Below are 20,449 nucleotides of genomic sequence, written 5' to 3'. Positions count from 1 at the left end.
GGGCGTCAGTCCCCCGGCAGACATCTTAGGGTGCAGGTCAGATTGGACGCCTCTGCAGAGAATTACTAAAATGCTTGTTTGTATTCTCTACTGTCTAACCAACTCTTCATTACTTGGGAAGGCATAGCAGGTGATTTTCATTAACCCAGGTGACCCTTTCGAGTCACTTCCTTCACCTGTGAAAGTCCCGGGGCGATTGACGATCAAGCGACCCTCAGACAGGCATAGCCCCGGAAGGAACCCAGGGCCACAAGGTGCTTTTGAAGTGTTGATGATCAATGTGTCCTGCAATTCATACTAATTCTCGCAGTTAGCTGCATTTTTTATTGACACGCGAGCTGAGTGATCCACCGCCAAGGGCTGCAGGCAACTTTTCAAAAACTTTCACGCAGGAGAGGTAGGAGGATGGTAACACCGTCCATCCACCGCCCGCTTGGTGAGACTGCCCAGGTGCCTTGTTTAAGGCTTCCCCTCTGGGAGTCAGACTGCACCGCTGGAAGGCCCCCTTCCTAAGGCCATTTTCAGCCCTGAGGACCCCATCCCCTGGAGCTTTGCCTCTTTAAAAAAAATATATCTATATTTTATGGGGGCCATGTGACCCCCCTTCCCTGGGCGATGTTTGGCCCCGGGAACCACATCTCCCGGGGCCTGGCCTCATGTTGTGGACCGATGAGGAGCCCCAATGCCCCGCCATCCCTGCCAGCTCCCTGCCTCCTGCGGGAGCCGCTATTGCTTTTGGGCAAAGGGAGCTGCTAACATGCAGCTCCCTTATGCCTAAAGCGGAGTGGAGTGGTGTGGCTCACTGGTTAGAGGCGGCAGACCCGGAAGCAGAGGTCGGCCCGGGACCAGGGTTCGATTCGCGACGCGGCAGGGTCTTGGGCCATGGTCAGCGGACTCGATAATTCTCGCCTCGGTGCCTACTCCAACCATGGGTCCCACTCAGCAACTCTGGGCAGTAGCTTGCTTAATCTCTACTAATGGCCCCATCAGCGCCGGGGATGCTTGTCTTCATCTTGGAGATGCCCAGGAGGGACCATCTCACAGGAAAAGCCAGGATGGGTTCCCCAGCGGTATACAGCGCCGGGACGCCCCTTTGCTGGGGCAGCTGTGCGCTTTACAAGTATATGACATTTAACATTTAAAGTAATTCTGCTTTGCTTCATTGTTCAAAGAAAGGGGGGGTTTTGTTAGTAAGAACTGAGATGTTAGCCTACGTAATTTCGTACAGTGATGAATACTGTATTACATGTATCCTCAGTAGGTATTTTTCAAAATCTTTTTGGAAAGTTACATTAGTGAGCTGGGTGTATCCCAAAAATAGTTTAGACCTAGTTTACAGAACCATAGGCGCACATGTCTACCCCACTACAGTGTTGTTTGCTCGTCTAATCTTAAAATATCAATTAGCTACTCTTTATAATGTATAAGTTCTTCTGTGGTCCACAAATGGAGCCAGGATAACAGAGGTCTCAGTATGGCCTGGTGGTCTATGCGTTTTATATTAGGGTCCTGAATAATAGGAATCATGGGTGTGCGTACAGGCAGACGTAATAAAATCCTTAAGAACTTGTTTTCCTCCCCTGAAAACATATTCAGTCTAGCTACCCCCCAGAGCTCTGCCACTATATAATGTTGCAGATTTTGCCCATATTTGTAGACCTCGAGGGCCAGAGACACTGCCTTGGGACACTACTCTGGTGTTTTTTCAATATTGGCATGGAATTTTGAAGCAAGATAGCCTTGCTTTTATGTAGATGTGGATAACATGTTAATTTAGTGTCTAGTGTAATACCAAGGTAATTGAAGTTGGAAACATATTCTAACTTTTGGTTTTGTATACATATATATTCACTGAAAAAACCATAGGTTTGACACCAGTTATAGTTAGCTGGATATTTTACTGACATAAAATCACTGAAATTCCCACGTTATAGTTAGTTGGACTCACTATAACTTGCGCGCCTGCAATGCACTGCTGATGACGTCACATATTACATCACTCATGACATGGTCAGTGACATCACTCATAACATCACTGATGACACCATCCAGTGAATGTGTGTCTTTCTGAAAAATAAATATGTTTTATATATGTATATATAAAGGTCGATGGAAGAATAAATGTTTAAATAAGTGTCTTAATGGATGTTTATTTTTTTTAAATAAAAAATATTTTATGTCAGTAAAATATCCAGCTAACTATAACTGGTGTCAAACCTATGGTTTTTTCAGTGAATTTAATAGGTTTTTTAAAGGCTAATTCCTAACTATAACTGGTGTGAAACCTATAGTTTTTTCAGTGAATTTCAAAGGTTTTTTAATAGCAAATCTCTATAGGTATGAAATGTAATATTTTTTATAAGGAATTTTATATTGTATAATTATGTAATCATTTTTTTTAATTTGTATTTTTTTATTTTTTTGCCCCGGAGCGCTCCTGGTGCGCGTACAGATGCGCTCACCGATAAGCGCAGTGCTTCGGCCCGCCCCGGGGCACGTACCGTTGTGCGTCCCGTTAGCGCTATTCCCGCGAACGAAAACAACATTGTGATGTATCGCGTAGCCGTGTGATGCGTAAGCGCAACTGAAAGCACCCGAGCGCATACAATCGCGCAACGTAAGCGCCCCCGGGCATGCACAGGGGCGCGTAGTGTAAGCGCGTCGGTCATGTGACCTGAAAATAACACTTTTGATTGGTTCAGAACACTTTTAGTTTCCAAATGATGAGAAAGCCCAGGCCATGAGACCTGAAAATAACACTTTTGATTGGTTCACAACAGCTTTGTTTTCCAAATGATGAAAGACCCCACCTTTTTCCCTCATTTTCACTTTGTTGTTTGAGTGAAGAAGACCTGCATTCATTCTGTGAGAAATGGCTTCACTAGTAGCAGCTGCAGGTGCATCTGCACCACCCCCACCTCCACCACCACCACAAGGACCACCACAAGACCACATTGGTGGTCAAGAAGAAGAGGAGGATGGAGAGGAGCAGGAGGAGATACAATTTCTGCCTGAGGACAATCCCCCATACAGACCCAAGGAACATTTTATTTGGGAGTTTTACAAGATGCCAAGGGGTGCAAAAAAAGTGAATGCAGCTAAGGTGACTTGCCTCATCTGTCACGAACAACTGTCAAGAGGGAACCCAAACAAGAAGTACTATTTTGGGAACCACACTATGATTATGCATATGCAGAGGAAGCACCCAAACAATTATTCGGCAGCAGAGGTCAGGGAACTGACCAAGAACCCTCCCCATCCTTCTTCTTCAAGCACCTCCAATCAACCCACTCCATCGGGTGCAGAGGCTAGGGAGATGGTCCCTAATGTACAAACCAGGTTTGCAAAATTTAAATTTGTTTGCATATATTGCAACAAAACAATTTCATATGGTGAGCAAAGCATCACTTTACTCAATTGAGCTGCAGACAACCATCACTGCAGCATGCAACTTTAATTTTTTTTCTATTTTTTTGCTCCAGTTGAGCTGTTTGCAATTCCCTGTGTTTTGTTTGACCCCAGAAAAACTACAAAAAATATAAAATAGTTCAGAAAAGCCAAAAAAATAAAAAATGTTCAAAAAAAATAAAAAAAATATAAAACAACAAAAAGAATAAAAAAACAGTTCTTTTCAGAACTACCTCCAATTTATATAAAAATGCTACATTTTTAAAAAACTGTCTTTCTTTTTTTCTCCAGCGTACACGTACAGGTATGTGTACCGGTACGTGCACCGGGGCTCTCAGGGGCTTTAAAAAATGAATGGTGGGTGGCTCCCCACCCCCTGCCGGGCCCCGGGGACTGCCACCCCCACGGGGCTTTATTTTTTTTAGAAAACCCTGTGTTGGGGGTACAAGCCCCCCCACACGCCCCGGGGACCACCACCTCCCCAGGGCACTACAGATTCAAATTAGGGAATCCGTGAAAGACCTCCACCACCCCCGGGGCTTTGTAAAATATGGGAGGGGGCCACGTGGCCCCCTCCTGGAGCTTTGTTGAGGCCCTGGGGACCACCACCCCCCAGGGCTAGCTCCTGCAGTATCCCGGGGTGCCCACCCCTGGGACATTGTAATTTACAATTACAGGGCGGGAGCCTCAGAGCTCCCACCCTGTCAATGCAAACTGCTTTGCTATTTGGAAGAGAGAGCAGGAAACCTGCTCTCTCTTCCAAATAGCAAAGCAGATTTCTTTTCCACAGGGGGAGCAGCATGTTAGCTGCTCCCCATGTGGAAAAGCAATGCCGGCTCCCTCAGGACGCGGGGAGCCGGCTGGGACCGTGGGGGGTCCCCAATCCCCCCTCAACGGAGAGGGCCAGTCCCGGGGGATGGGGTCCCCGGGGCTATTAATGGCCTGGGAGTTGGGTAAACAATCCCCCTTCATTCCAGAGGGCCCCTGGGGGCTAAGTATCCCACCAGGTGCTTCCAGTAAGCGCAACTGCGCTGCGTTGCAGAGAGGTGGCCCAGGCCGTGCCCCTTTTTACACCTCACTGCAACGCAGCTCTGTGGCGCTTACTGGAGGTACCTAGTGGGCTACTTGGACCCCAGGGACCCTCAGGATTCAAGGGGACTTAATATCCCAAATTATAGGAAAGTGGCTCTATATATAGTGGACCAAAGTAATATCAGCCGAACTCCGAATTCCGATTTACTCACCTGTTATCAGGAGAGACCTTAGTGTTGCATCTTTGAGCCCGGTACTGATCCTGAAAAGTAATTCTAACCGTACTTACCAGTAACTTGAATTTCCTTCCATAGGCTAACATTGACTGGTTTCACTTGGAAATTCTTCCAAGTGTGGAGTTTTGTAACTATAAAATATTCACCTAAAATCATCCGAACAATGAATTCCGATTTACTCACCTGTTATCAGGAGAGAACCCAGTGCTGCATGTTTTAGCCCAGCACTGACCCTGAAAAGTCATTCTAACAGTCCTTACCAGTAACTTGTATTTCCTTCCTTAGGAATCAATTGTCTGGTTTTCAACAGAAAAGTTTCTAAGGGTCGATTTTCACAAACTACAAATATTCCTTAAAAGTCGCCTGTATGACTTAAACGCATTCTTTCAACTGTTTACAGGAGATGCACCAGTGCTGGATCCAGGATCCACCTCGGAGTAAGAAAAAGTAGCGATAACACTACTTACCTGCTAAGTGAATTTCCTCCCGTAGGGTAACATTGGTGATTCTATGTGAAAAAGTTTTGTGTCAACTTTTAAAATACAATAATATACCTTAAAAATCACTACTGTAATCAAAACGCTTTTACTCAACTGTTTCCAGGAGATGTCCCAGGACTGAAACTAGGATCCATTAATGTGGTTAGAAAAGTAATCCATAAAGTAACTAATTGCATTTAACTAGAAATCCCATTGAGCTCAATGTTGCATTGTGTTTGAAATTGTGCTGCCCATTGCAACAACTTTAACTATTGTACCTAAAAGTCTGTTGCCTATTTGCAAAGTAGTTAAACTAAAGTAATTCATTCTGAGAAAGTATATTTTGTAATGTAATGTATAATGTAATTATAATGTAACAAAAACAAATCTAAAAATAAATAGTTTAAAAAATGTAGTATATCAGTATAAAAAATAAACAAATATAACTATTAAAACATTTCAACCTTGTCATTTACTAAACCTTTGAAATTCACTGAAAAAAAAATAGGTTTCAGACATGTTTTAGTTAGGAATTAGCATTTAAAAAACCTTCGAAATTCACTGAAAAAACCATAGGTTTCAGACATGTTATAATAAGGAGTTAGCATTTAAAAAACCTTAGAACTTCACTGAAAAAAACATAGGTTTTAGGGGTGTTATAGTTAGCTGGACATTTCACTCGTACAAAACCATTGAAATTCCTCCGTTATAGTCAGTTCTGCTAACTATAACTCGCGCGCCCGCAATCCACTGCTGATGATGTCACATATTACATCATTCATGACATGGTCAGTGACATCACTAATGACATCACTGATGACATCTCAAATGACATCACAGATGATATCACTGATGACATAATCCAAGTGACAATCAGATAGCCCGCATCATAAACTAGCATAACCTTTCATCACTCACTGTAAAATACAGAGTACCATATTTGAATCCATTGACACACCAATACAAGTTTCTAAAAACCCACTCAGTGATTCCTAGATCTAGACACACATCTAATCACTTACCTATAGATTCACTCATACATGCTGTCAATGATCAATAGAACACAATCAAATATACTTATACACCTATATCAACATTACACACCAGCACACATCCTATTCACTTATGCAGTCATCCTACTAACTTATGCAAACAATGGATCATACTTATATTTAGTCAGCTACACAGTTATACAAACACCACTTCCTTTATTCATATAGATAGTAACTCATACTTAGCGTGTTATAAAATCACTATTACAAGTACACAGTTATCCAAAAAGTCACTCATACCATGTAGTGTAGTTCCTATTTTCCCTATAGGCCCTGCGCATTGGAATAACATAAACAGCAGTGTAGACGTAGGACTGTGGTCTTCTAGGTCTCTACTGACTATGTTAGACTTAATTTAGGTTTGCGCCAGCTAGCTCAGAGGTCACTGGAAACTTTCTTGACTGAATAGGAAGTGATCAGCTTCCCTGGCTCAGACAAGAAGGGATTCAGCTTCCGACAACCGCATAAACATGACAACTTTGCTTCCCAGAATAAGAGTAAATCTCTAGAGTCGTGTGAAAACAATAGACAATTATTTCACTCAGTCAGACGTGCGTTCTTAGTTTCACCAGAGTGCAGAGAAGAGAGAGACGGACGTTTTCAATAAAGGGTATGATTTATTGAACAGTCTTCCTTCTCATGCAAGAGAAATGGATTGCCACAATTGCAATACTTAATATAAAGTAAATTACGTACAGTAAAAGGAGAATTATGAAATAATACTGTAAAAGCATTGATATGGTTTCTTAGCCATAAGATAGTTAAAATATATATAATATATACATTCATATATACATTGGCTAACGACCTCAACTGGTGCTTCTAACTACGCCTACCCCGGTGTACCTGACCTAAGCCTAATACGTGGGAGGGAGTAAGTAAGTAGCAGTTTAAGTTAAGTTGGTTTTGCCAAGAGTCTGATCCAAGAATTCTCTCTAAGGGTTTAGTCAGCACCGTACCTTTGGAATAGAATGTAGGAGGTCTGGTATCGTCCTCTCAGGACCCGATATCCCAGTCACCCGCAAGGGTAGGCTGGAAACGCCGGAGCTGGATTTTCTCGGCAGGAGAAAAGACTGCGTCTTTCTCAGCGCGTCAAAGAGGAGGGGCAGCGTCCATGTGTTTCTTGCGCCTGCTGGGCTCTCTGCAAGGGGACAGATGTTCTGCTCCAGAATTAACCACCGTGTGTTTGCTTAAGGCAGCATTGGCATATTTATACCTGAAAGGTGCCAGGTTTGACGTAAGGTTGGACATAAGACGTCAAAAAAGATGTCACTAAGAACTGGTCGTTCTTACAGTGCTCGCAGGAGTTCTATTACAAATCAAAACAAAGCAAGCGGGGCTTTCCCAGGTTGCTGGGGGTTTGGTGTGTCGAAAGAACTCGGTGTGCTCTCTAGGAATCTAAGGAAGTAGCTTCTGCTGTGTCATGGACTGCAGAGGCGAGTTACTGAAATATGGCTCTGATTATTATGCCATTATAGGGATATTTATTGATTATAGCCGTATAGGGGCATAAGGTCACAATATTGATCGGGTTCCTAGATAAAACACATCATCCACTCCACAGTTTTATGTCCATTAATTACTAAAAACGTAAGCAATAAAGATGCATGTGTATTCCAACCCACCCCACAATACATTTTGCATTCGAAATGGTGTACACGAAATATATGAAAATGATAATAGGTACTGTTTTAAGCAGTATGGTCATTCAGAAAAATTGCTTATGTATATCAACTGAACGATTTGCTAAAAATTACACATGAAATGTTCCTCAATACAGAAAAGAAGGGCGAGACTATTTCATTACATATAAATACAGTTGCTGTAAAATGTGCTAGAGGCTGAGGTAATATTTTGTCTCTAGATCTACTAACACTAGAAGCTCTGTTCTTTATGAATAGTTCTACTTTAAGCAAAGTATGTGTGCCAGAAAAAAGGTAAATATTTTGGAATTTTTGGAAAAAATAATTTCGTGATGAGCGGGGAAAAAATAGTTCCAAACGTTTTTCAGTAGCTCTTGTTTATCAAAGCCGAAGGCCGAATTCAGAGTTCATGGGAACGCTGTGTGCCGGATTGTTTTCCAAAAAGTTATTGTTTCTGTTCAGGGGAGAACATCATTTCAGACAGACTCACAAAAAATTGGTCTACGTATTCAGGTGACAGTTCGACGAAGTTTGATAATGCTGTAACCTGGCAGTCGTGAGAATGATTGCTAGCATCGATTTCAGGATCAGCAATGCTCACAGAGGGTCATACCTGGGTGATGCTGATTGTAGTGCAAGACAGGTGTCTAACACACATTCTTCTTCGCATAGCATACATCGAAGCACAGGTAAGATGCAGGTCTGCCATATTGGTCTGAATGAAAGAAACCAGGTCATATTCAGATCTCTAAGCCGGGCTAATCCAAGGACTTTAGTTATGCGGTCCCGATAGCGTATAGCTAGGATCGTTTCTTCCATTGTCGCTGGAGTCATGTCTGCGTTTTGGCTTGCCATATCGGAGCAGAAGGGTCAAAAATAAAATCCCTGCTACGAGTCCCAAAAGTAGTGGTAGGCCGCCAAAGACCGAATGGACAAAATTGGGAAAGATGCCCAGGACTTCTTCGAAGGGTGTTAACAGTCCCGAAAAAATTGTCTTAAATGCATACGAGATACCACTGGCATCTGACATATTTAGGATTTGGCTTAACATTTCCACGAAATGCACGGGACAATTTGTTGATAAAAGTGTATGTATCTCTGCAGTTGTCCTTGCAACTTGGAGATCATACGTCTCTTTTGATGACGTGATGGGCACTGTTGTCTGTAAAAGCACAGACTTCATTCTGCTTAAAGTATCAATTCGTATAGAAGAGATATTCAACGGAGGCCAAATCGGAGCCTCTGAGTCTCCAGGGCCATTTGGATACAATGCTTGCATACAGCAAGTGACCATGGAACTGACGCTTAAGAGATATGCTTTCCCTGGCACCAAGCCACAATAGCTGTGGTCCGTTATTAGAACGTAACTCCCGTTAGAAAGTTGTCTAAAGAATGGCTCTATCTGTGTTGCAGGTGTGCTGTTCTGGTGGCATGAAAGGTTATTTGAAGTCCCCTCACAGGCCCCATGCAAGTTAATACCTTGGCACAGAAGTATACCGCTTAGTGATTGTTTACACTCATTACCACTAAGAAATAGATTTTTGTTATTGTCACTATAACATGTGTGTGTATAAGGTAATTTCCATGATGACTTAATGTATCCTTTACCCAACCTTTCATACTGGCCTGCTGGTATATACTCATGGCAATTTTTAAATTGAAAGTTGTTATCGGAATTGTGATTATTCCGTGTATTATCCATTCAATGACAGGTCTTTCTGACATTGTCAATGGTAATCTCTCAATTTTTTCAATGCTCAGGATTGTATCGTCTGCTCCTTTCTGTGCCAAACTGATTTGTTTATCAGTAAGGTTAAAGATAGAAAACAATGACGTTGTGTTGATTAAATGCCATGGCACATAGCCTGAACGCAGGTTTTGCAACGTCCAGCCTAGCTGTACAATAGAACGTAATTGGGACTGGCCAGGTTGTAACATTAGCAAGTCCTGGTCTATTATATCGATAGCAGATGATACAATACTGTCCAGTGAATATATTATGGAGGACAGAGTCATTAACCCATTGTCCACAACAGAAAGTGATTTTTCCAAATTAATACGATCAATTTCTCGTATTTTCTCTGCTGTCTCAATTTGAGTCACTTTCCATGCCTCGTTGTAAGCAGCGTATATACTGGCCGCTATGAAACGTTTTTGACGCTGTTTGCCTGATCCCATTATGAAATTGCGCAAGTCAGCACCATCTTTAAGTAAAGATAAGTGTTGCTTAATTTCTGCCAGTGTGGATGTTTGTAGCCATTCAAGGCATAGTTTCCCTACACTGTATGTTGTTACTATCCCTGGATGTTGTCTCTGGGAGTATCTAGGGTCTGGTCTGGTCATTTTTAACCCCTGTATTTTGTTCAGGAATCTGTCTTGACAGTTATTTGTGTCTGTAGGCCAGATTAACCACTTTTTCCAATCAGGATGTGTTCTGTTTTCATGTAAAACCTGGGATACGTCTACCTCAATATCTGTGGTTGCATTATCAGGTATTGGCTTTGGAATAGACGGTTTGTTAAGGTCTTTAATCTTGGCTAGGCCAAGACAGGTTGAATTGTGTCATTCAAGAACATTATTTGTTCTGAGATCATGCAGGCTCGAAATAATGCTGCTAGGCCTTGCACCTGCCAATCTTTTGCACCCCAGATGGTTTTTGTTTCAATGATGTTTTTCCAGAATTCAAAACCAAATGTAATCATTTTTTCATAAAATGCTTCTGAATATATCAATTTAGTATTTGTCAGCATGGTTTTTGTCCCTGTTTTATCTAACAGTTTATAATAAAATGTTTCTGCATCACTTTAGTTAAACCCTGGGAAGTATTGGAATTTCTCATAGAATGTTTTTGAACTGCTTTTAGGTGGAGTAGCACAATGTTCCCATTGGTTATATTTAAAAATATTTCTAGGTTGAGCAGATTTATGCAAATAGTGGTCTGCATAATGGGGTAAAACAATACATCTGTTCATAATTCGATGAACCTTGAAAATAATCATGTTCTGTAAATTTTGCTGACAAAACTAAATCGAACATCATATTATTTATGCTTTCAAAGTCCCAATCATCAGAGAATGTACTTGGTTTTATGAAGTCACTTAATGAAACCTTAAACTGATGAGGATATTTTAAGAGTTCGACCAGTCCATATATTTTATAATCTGTTTTGTCCCAAACTACCCCGCCGGGTATTGGAATGGCTGTGACATTCACTGATGATAGTTCTCTTTTCTTGATGTGAGATGACTTGTGTGGCTTCAGAACTAAGTTGATGTTCTGACTTGCTGTGTCCATTGTACTGTAATAAATTTTCCTAAAATTAAAACTAAAATTAGGCATAGTAGGAGTATAAGTACCCCTGATACAATCCAATGTTCAATTAACGGTGCATTTAGATATGCTTCTTTGAGTTGATGAAAGAGTTCTGTTGCTTTGTCTTTAAAAGATTTTGTTTTTGGCGTTTCTTCTTGTTCACTTGGATCTTCAGAAAAGTTATCGAAATTGATAAAGTAGTCAGATGCAGTTCTGTCAATTGTTGGAATTGCCTTTTCAATTTGCCTTTCATTAGCACATTCTGGAGCTACATCATTGTAGACTGGTGTTTCTTGACAAACTGTTTCAATTTGGCTTTTAAGAGGCACAATTCCATGGCATTGTTGCATAGTCCTTTTTTTGTTCACTGTAGGTTTATCAAATGTGATTAGTCTTTCAGTTTGAACCTCTTGGATACTAGCAAATTTGGGTATTCTGTTATTTCTTGGGAGTCCACTGGGCCTACTACTTATTATTGGCCACATGATTGTGGTTTTACCAGGTCGATTGATACAACTCGGTTCTCCTTTTTACCAGCAAGGGGCGGTAGTACCACTGATCTTGTTCCGTTGATTGCTAAGACAGGTACCGCTTTTCTGTAAGAAGGCCCAAATTCCTTCTTAACCGCTATTTTCTCTCTGACCAGATTCCCAATCTTTGGAATCCAGACAGGTCTTGCTGGGACAGGTGGTGTGTCTTCAGTCGTTGTTGGCTGTTGTTTTAACTTTATGTTGCTCAGGGCTTTTCTTGTTTCATTTAAGTCCTGTAAAACAGCCAAACGATCTTTGATGTCAAAGCATTTTTTCTTATCTTTTACCACTGAAGCATGACTATCTAAGTCCTGAACATACATTCTAGTTCCGAACAATAGTTCGTACGGGCTGAAACCTTTTAGAGAATTTCTTGGCAAGTTATTAAGACTACGTTGGACACTTGTTAAATGCTGGACCCACCCATCACCCGAACCTAATACCTTTGCCGTTATAGATTGCTTTATGTCTCGGTTTTTTCTTTCCACAACCCCTTTTCCCTCAGGATGGAAGGGACAAGAGAACCGCAACCCAATGCCCATGCTGGTCATGGCCTCCTTATAAGCTCGAGAGCTAAAAGCAGGACCCTGGTCAGAATGAAGCATGGCAATTACGTATGTGCCGATAAAGACTCGCAAATCTTTTATAACAGTTCTGGCATCAGCCGAGCGCTGGGGCCACATCCATATGAATCTTATGCAGGAGTCCACTGCGACCATAATATATTTATAGTTGCCATCCCTTTGTAAGGGACCACAGTGGTCCAGGTAAACATATGCTAATGGTTTATCTGAGATGAGAAGGGGTGTCTGCGCTGGTCGTTTCACTGTTGATACTTTCATTTTTTGGCATATTTCCCATTCCAGCACATATTTCTTAGTTTGTATTCTCATGCGCGGCCACCAATATCTCTGTTTTAATAATGATATTGTGGCGGAAACGCCAGTGTGTGCAGAAGAAAGCCCTTCGTGTGCCGCTGTAATTAGTCCTAACCTGTGTTCCATGTTTGGAATTACTCTATCCCCCACTCCAGGGATTCGAGCAAAAGGAACATTATTCGTACCTGTTAAATATGAGTACTTTTCTGGAAAGCCTTTTGGGAGTGTTTTTCTATCATCTTTTACTGACGCACTGACAGCTTGTAGTATATCGCTGTCTATTTTTGTTTTTGACCGGGTGATAGCAGCTACGGAAGCCGTTTGCACAGCTGCCTTCGCGGCTTTGTCAGCCAATGAATTCCCTGCAACGTGAACGCCATCACGTTGATGACTCAGAGTGTGTATCACATGAGTCTTTTGTAGTTCCTTCTGTAAAAGAACTACTTGTTCCCAAGCATTTTATGCTTGATTGTGCCACCTTTTGCATCTTTGAACCCGTTTTCAACCCAATTCTGCAAGTATTCATTATAAGATTGAACGCAATAATATGAATCGCACACTATAAGTGTGGTGAATTCGCGATCAGTATTTTTAAGCGCCATTTTAAATGCTAGTAGTTCAGCTCGCTGAGCTGTACAATCTCCTAGAGTTTGCGTTTTAGTGACCAGTGGTCTAAATTTTCCTTTGTGCCAACGACCTTTAACAATCGCGCACACAGCACTGTAAGCACAACCCCCAACTGTGGGTTGTGCTGATCCGTCTGTATATATGATACTTCCGTATTGTTCTAGAGGCAGGATTTCAATTGGCAGAGGACATTCATATTCATATTGTAAAAATTCCTGTGTCTTTAGGTTAGGATCAAATTCATATACTACGTCTGTTGCAGCAAGAGAATTAACCCATTGGATCCATCTTAGATGCAGAGCTTTAGCATTTGGAATGCTCGCTTTAGTTACCGCTTCTAAAGCAGGTATAGGTGTAACGATTATTATTCGCTTACCTTGTGCTAGGGCCCTTTCTTTTGCTACGGCAGTCTGAACCGCATTTAGAATTTTTTCCATTGAACTGAATTTTATTTCAGCTTTTGTATACAAATGTGATTTGTAAGCTATAGGTACCGTTTCTCCCTCATTAGAGGTCAGGTCAGTGAATCCGCATCTTCCTGGGATGACCCGGATTTCAAGGTTGCGTGTATTGTCACGTGTTTCTAATTTTGTTTTAGCTAACATGTCTGTTTGCAGTGATCTCAAAATTTCTGTGTGTTTTTGAGTCCAGTTGATTGGTTTAAAATCAGGTTTTAATAATTCGTAGAGAGGTTTAATCCTCTCTGCATAGTTTAGAATGTAAGTTCTTCTGAAATTCAGAAAGCCTAGAATCGATTGTAAGTTCTTCAGCATTTTCGGTGCTTGGAGTTCAGCGCACATCTCTAAGAAGTTATCTGCTAGGCTTTTGCCTTCACTTGATAATTCGTATCCTAAAAATAAGACAGTTCGATGGGCAATTCGTGACTTTTTAAAGTTGAATTTGTAACCCTCTGCTGCGAACCCAAGTATTATGGTGTTCGCTCTTTTCAAGTGAGTATCCTAGTGGTCGTCTGTGAGATAGATGTCATCGACATAAGATAATGCCTCATCATCATACATTTGTAGTAACTCTGTTACTCTGGCTGAGAATAGTCCTGGGCTGTTCTTGAATCCCTGTGTGAGCCTACAGAAATTTTTCTGTGACCCCATTATTGAGAAAGCGGTCAAGTACCTGCTTTCTGGTGCAATATTTTGACAAAAGAACCCATTAGAAATGTCTAGTGTTGTTTTGTATTTTTTGTGAACTATGTTATTCATTAGTGCCGCACTGTGCGAATTTTGTACAGCAAATGTTTTGCAACATGAGTTAAGGTGTCTGTAGTCTAATACTAGACAATATGAATCATCTGGTTTGGAGACAGAAAACAAAGGATTGTTCATTTGAGAGGTGCATGTTTCAATCACCCATTGGTATTCAAGTTGATCTTAAATCTCCCTGACCTGTTTTTTAGCTTCTTGCTCAATTGGGTACTGCCTTTGTGCAGTTGGTTGACATCTTAACTGGATTTTGTGAGGAGGAGAGTCCTCATCCCATCCTACATGATTTTTATATAATGCAGGTGCTTGAGCTACTGCCCATTTCCTTGTATATATAGATTTAGTGTGAATTGGAATATGATTTGAGAAGGCAGGCATAATCATTTCTTCGCCATGAGGGCACTCCCTGACAAACTCTGGTGGCCAGTCTTTTTCAGCTAATAAGATGTCATAGCCTTTTGAGAGGTTATCCCAAAACAGACCCCTTATTTTCCTAGTCTTATCTCCCTCTATACGCAGTGTTATTTTGTATATCTTATGAGGTTCGCTAACTCTGGTATCTGCAGTTTCCACTTGAATGTATTCATTCGTGTCCACTGTCTCCAGATGATTCATCAGGATCTTGCGAGCTATGCTGATTTATGCTGCGCTGTCTAGCATTGTCTCTGCCCACTCTCCGTTTTTCAGCTGTGTCCTCAGTATTCTCGGCATGTTCGATTACTCTAATACTGGCTACCTTCTTTCTTGGAAATTGTAATTTTTTACTTTGAGCAGGTTCCTTGTCTTTGGACTTGGTGTGCTCTTCCCTTGGTTCTGACCGTCCTCTTCTTTCCGATTTCTGCGAAAAAGAACGAGAGGGACGTGTATCATTACTTTGATATCTATCAGGCTTTTTCAAGTTATCCCTGTTTCTAAGGTTATATTTTTACTCAGAGGGTTCCCTCTGGGGGGACTTGTGTTCTCGGTTCGGAGTTCTTGCCCTCTGCCGAGGAGACCTTCCTCTGGACTGGAATCTTTTTTCTTTTGGACTGGATTGCTTATTTCCATCCCAGCTCTTTTTTGGAGTATTTTGATTATTTTTAATAAATATTTTTTCAGGATTTTCAAGTAGTTGGGGTTTTACCGGTTTACCACCCAAACTATCCCTACCTAGTTCTTCATAGGATTTTTCTATGATTCTGGCAAGTTCAATTGGTTGATCTGTTATATCTGTTTCTTTCAATTTCTGGCGGATCGTTTTATCCTCCATTGCCAATTGAACTAACTCTCTATATGCCTTTGTTAATTCTTTTATTTTAACTAAGAGTTCTTCACTTGACATTTTATCAATGTCTGGATGTGGTGTATAGCTGTCTAGAACCGGCCACGTTGCTCCTGGTCTACCTAGTGGACCGAGTCTGGTGATGTGATCATTATGTTTTAGGGCGCCTTTAAACCAGAGCAGGTGCTCTTGGTATTTTAATGGAATTTCAATCTCCTCGAAAGGAGCGTATTCTTCCGGAGGTTCCTCTATTTTGTAATAGTAGAATTCGTGTGTTGTAGCGTTTGCCGCTGGAAAGTTTATCCATGAATAGAATACCTCTGTCTGTCGATATTCGTGTGCTTCTATCACGAAAATGACTCTACCACCTCATGCTGTCAGTCCATTTTCTACAAGTTTTAAAGTTATAGTTTTTCTTATGTTGACCGGAATGAGGATAGCATCCCGGTCATTCTGTAGGAGACTCGTGTCATCCTCTAGTAGTCGAGCTGCTAATATAGCAGCATCCCTTTCCTCATCACTGTCTGGCATTTTACTGTCAGAAAGGTTTTTTGTTGCAGATCAGGTTTCAAAGAAACCAAGATTAGATGCACAATATTTTGGAACACTGTATCCTTCAACGTTGACTAAACCAAAAACTCTACATAGGAATCTCTTCCTACTAAGTTCCGGCGGATTTTAATCTTTCACCCACTCCAGACGTCTATTGGAGTATTTACGGGAAAAAGGGTCTGTGTGAAAAAGCACGACTGAGTTACTCTAACGTCTTGCATTAGTTTTATCGCCTTACCAAACGTTGGGCGCCATGTAGTGTAGTTCCTATTTTCCCTATAGGCCCTGCGCATTGGAATAACATAAACAGCAGTGTAGACGTAGGACTGTGGTCTTCTAGGTCTCTACTGACTACGTTAGACTTAATTTAGGTTTGCACCAGCTAGCTCAGAGGTCACTGGAAACTTTCTTGACTGAATAGGAAGTGATCAGCTTCCCTGGCTCAGACAAGAAGGGATTCAGCTTCCGACAACCGCATAAACATGACAACTTTGCTCCCAGGAATAAGAGTAAATCTCTAGAGTCGTGTGAAAACAATAGACAATTGTTTCACTCAGTCAGACGTGCGTTCTTAGTTTCACCAGAGTGCAGAGAAGAGAGAGACGGACGTTTTCAATAAAGTGTATGATTTATTGAACAGTCTTCCTTCTCATGCAAGAGAAATGGATTGCCACAATTGCAATACTTAATATAAAGTAAATTACGTACAGTAAAAGGAGTATTATGAAATAATACTGTAAAAGCATTGATATGGTTTCTTAGCCATAAGATAGTTAAAATGAATAAAATATATACAATATATACATTCATATATACATTGGCTAACGACCTCAACTGGTGCTTCTAACTACGCCTACCCCGGTGTACCTGACCTAAGCCTAATACGTGTGAGGGAGTAAGTAAGTAGCAGTTTAAGTTAAGTTGGTTTTGCCAAGAGTCTGATCCAAGAAGTCTCTCTAAGGGTTTAGTCAGCACCATACCTTTGGAATAGAATGTAGGAGGTCTGGTATCTCCCTCTCAGGACCCGATATACCAGTCACCCACAGAGTAGGCTGGAAACGCCGGAGCTGGATTTTCTCGGCAGGAGAAAAGACAGCGTCTTTCTCAGCGCTTCAAAGAGGAGGGGCAGCGTCCATGGACTTCTCGCGTCTGCTGGGCTCTCTGCAAGGGGACAGCTGCTCTGCTCCAGAATTCACCACCGTGTGTTTGCTTAAGGCAGCGTTGGCATATTTATACCTGAAAGGTGCCGGGTTTGACGAAAGGTTGGACATAAGACGTCAAAAAAGATGTCACTAAGAACTGGTCGTTCTTACAGTGCTCGCAGGAGTTCTATTGGGGGTTTGGTGTGTCGAAAGAACTCGGTGTGCTCTCTAGGAATCTAAGGAAGTAGCTTCTGCTGTGTCATGGACTGCAGAGGCGAGTTACTGAAATATGGCTCTGATTATTATGCCATTATAGGGATATTTATTGATTATAGCCGTATAGGGGCATAAGGTCACAATATTGATCGGGTTCCTAGATAAAACACATCACAATCAATGAGTCTTTTGTATACTTATTTATATACAACTGTCACATACACTGCCTTTTATTTTTCTAGTTTGTTGGATATGTACCATTGAGAGATATATTTGCTCATCATCACACCCATAGATATTCACTCACCCAAACAACTGTTTTAACATGCAGTTTTAACCTCATATACCTACTGAATCAACTATTCACACATCTTTGGGCAGTCACACAGCCCCCACCGAACCACACACACATTCACTCTCCCATACAAATACTCAGTTACCTAATCAATAACTAATATAGACTTTCACGTAGCTAGTAACCAACTGGTGCACCAGTTTACACAACAACTGACAAAGTGATACAGATATTCAGGGGCCCTGAGCGAGTTACTCACTTGTTGCCATAAACGCTGGGAGCTGCATTGTTTTCCTCACGGGACGCCAACAAACGCCAGATTAACCTGCCCTAACACCCTGGTGGGACTCCTGGTCCCAGGGTGCACCGCATCACTGCCCCAATCAGAGTGGCCACAGTTGCTGCAGGGAGGAGGCGCTGACATTGCACTACAAAGCGCCGCCTTTACCCTCGCAGCGCGGGGCCCTGAGCTAGTTACTCACTTTTCGCCATAAACGCTGAGAGCTGCATTGTTTTCCTCACGGGACGCCAACAAACGCCTTATTAACCTGCCCTAACACCCTAGTGGGGCTCATGGTCCCAGGGTGCACCACATCACTGCCCCAGTCAGAGTGGCCACAGCTGCTGCAGGGAGGAGGTGCTGACATCGCACTATAAAGCGCCACCTTCACCCTCGCAACGCGGGACGCGCGCGGCGGCGCCGGGAGAAGCCTGGGATAAGGGTGGGGCCGTCTGCGGCAGTCAGGGGCTGAAAGAGGCCGGGTTGGGCCACCCCCCTTAATTCGCATCTACGGACCAACAGAATATTTAGGTCCAAGAGGAGGGCGAGGAGGACTGAGATACGCCCGAGTGTTCTCCATCTTAAGGTACCGAACACTGTAACCCCATAAGGGGGTTAAGTTTGTTACACTCGTTAAACGCAAAGAGGCAAGTTTAGCTGCAGGGGGAGGAGTAAGGGGGACTTTGGACCCTTTTCTAGTAAGGGCTGAATCACTTCTAAATCACAAAATTCAGTTAACTGAAAAGAGGCTCTCACTGGACAAGTTAATAGAACAAAAGAGATCGTCCATGGGCTCCATAACTAGATGCCCATTCCCTTTTACCGGGATTCCTCCTGGACAACACACAACGGCAGACAGGGCCACCACCAAGGCTATAATACATACCACTCATTCTACAGTAGGAGCGGATCCAACTCCACAAGCCATTGAGTTGTTGGACGACGACAGTGATCAGTCGCATAACTCCACACAAGAGTGAGGGGTACCTCAGGCCGCATTTCCATGACTCCTGACTTAATAGGGCTAGGGGAAGAGGAAGATTTAACATCTACACAGGTGGCAGAGAAAAAAATCACCCCAGGGCCCAGCGGAGAGGTGGTCACCTGATCTAAAAAGGCCTTGCAGGCCAAGGGTATTTCAACCAGGACGACTACCCCAGGTGAGGTTAAGACCTAGCTAACAGCTCAAGGAGAGGGGGACAACCCACTTCGAAAAAACCAAGACAGAGGGGAGGAGTGAAAGCGAAAGGGGCATCTACAACCCCCACTCTGAGCCCGAACTGCAGCGAGCCAGCATCGCTGCAGGGAAACGACAGAGAACTAATGTTAAAGCTGGAGACGATATTAACCTCTTACCTGGGGCCCCTGCATGAGAGGCTGAATGTGATAGAAGGGCAAATCTCGCGGCTAATCACACAAGGTAGCACTGTGGCCGCACTGGAGAAGCGGCCATGGCCCACGGGGAGGGGGGATGCTGAGACTAGCATATACCCTAAGGCAGGACAGCAGAAAGATAGTAAGGGAGGGGTAAACAATGAAATTGTTCAGGTTGCATCCAGGCAAGAGCTGGCAACAAAGAATCCAATGGAGGGAATTACTAATAGCAAGGACCGAGGCCTATCCAGCTTAAGGGAAGACAGCGGGCAGCCAAGGGTGTAGAGGCCAGAGGATCGTTTAAATACTGGCATTACAATCAGACCTCAGGGGGGGTAGACATGCCAAACCTGATGAATTAGCGCCATCAGCAGTGGACCAGGCACCCAATACCCGGGAACTACCTGTATTAGACCTCCCTCCAGCTGCAAGCCCCTATATAGTGGTTATGACAGGGATCCCAGCATGTAGGGACGTAAGGGAAGAAACTACACGTTCCCTGATCAATAAGGCAGCTCACTGGTTGGCCAATAACTCAGGTTTTAACATTAGCAACCATAGGCACATTCTAATGGCCAGAAGAGTGTCATGAATTGGACAAAGCAGGAAGGGATTCCCGGGAGACTGTTTAATTCTAAATTTTAGGTACCCGGAGATGGCAAGAGATCTTTTGTATTACCAAAAGAAGGAGATCTACCAGGAGGAGCATGGTACTAGCGTCAGACTGCTCCCACTCGGCTTCTTTTATAGAGACCTGATGCACGCCATGAATAGTGAAGATCCAAGGCAAAAGACGGCAAGGTTAACCTGGGGGGAACGTCCAGCACCTTTATTAAATCGTTATGCGCCACTACAAAGCGTTTCCGCCCTAAGTGATTTAGATTGACTGAGTGAGAGGCCAATTATAGAACAGTG

General features: G+C 42.6%; 1 pseudogene; it reads right to left on the bottom strand.

Moving 5' to 3' along the window:
- Nucleotides 1-208: 208 nt before the first annotated feature.
- LOC147749042 (5.8S ribosomal RNA) lies at nucleotides 209-362 on the bottom strand (annotated as a pseudogene).
- Nucleotides 363-20,449: the final 20,087 nt, after the last annotated feature.

Source organism: Lissotriton vulgaris, chromosome 1_1 (assembly GCF_964263255.1).
Source record: "Lissotriton vulgaris chromosome 1_1, aLisVul1.2, whole genome shotgun sequence".
NCBI classification, from domain to species: domain Eukaryota; kingdom Metazoa; phylum Chordata; class Amphibia; order Caudata; family Salamandridae; genus Lissotriton; species Lissotriton vulgaris.
The sequence above is the reverse complement of the archived record's forward strand: the minus strand, read 5'-3'. Positions and strand labels throughout refer to the sequence as shown.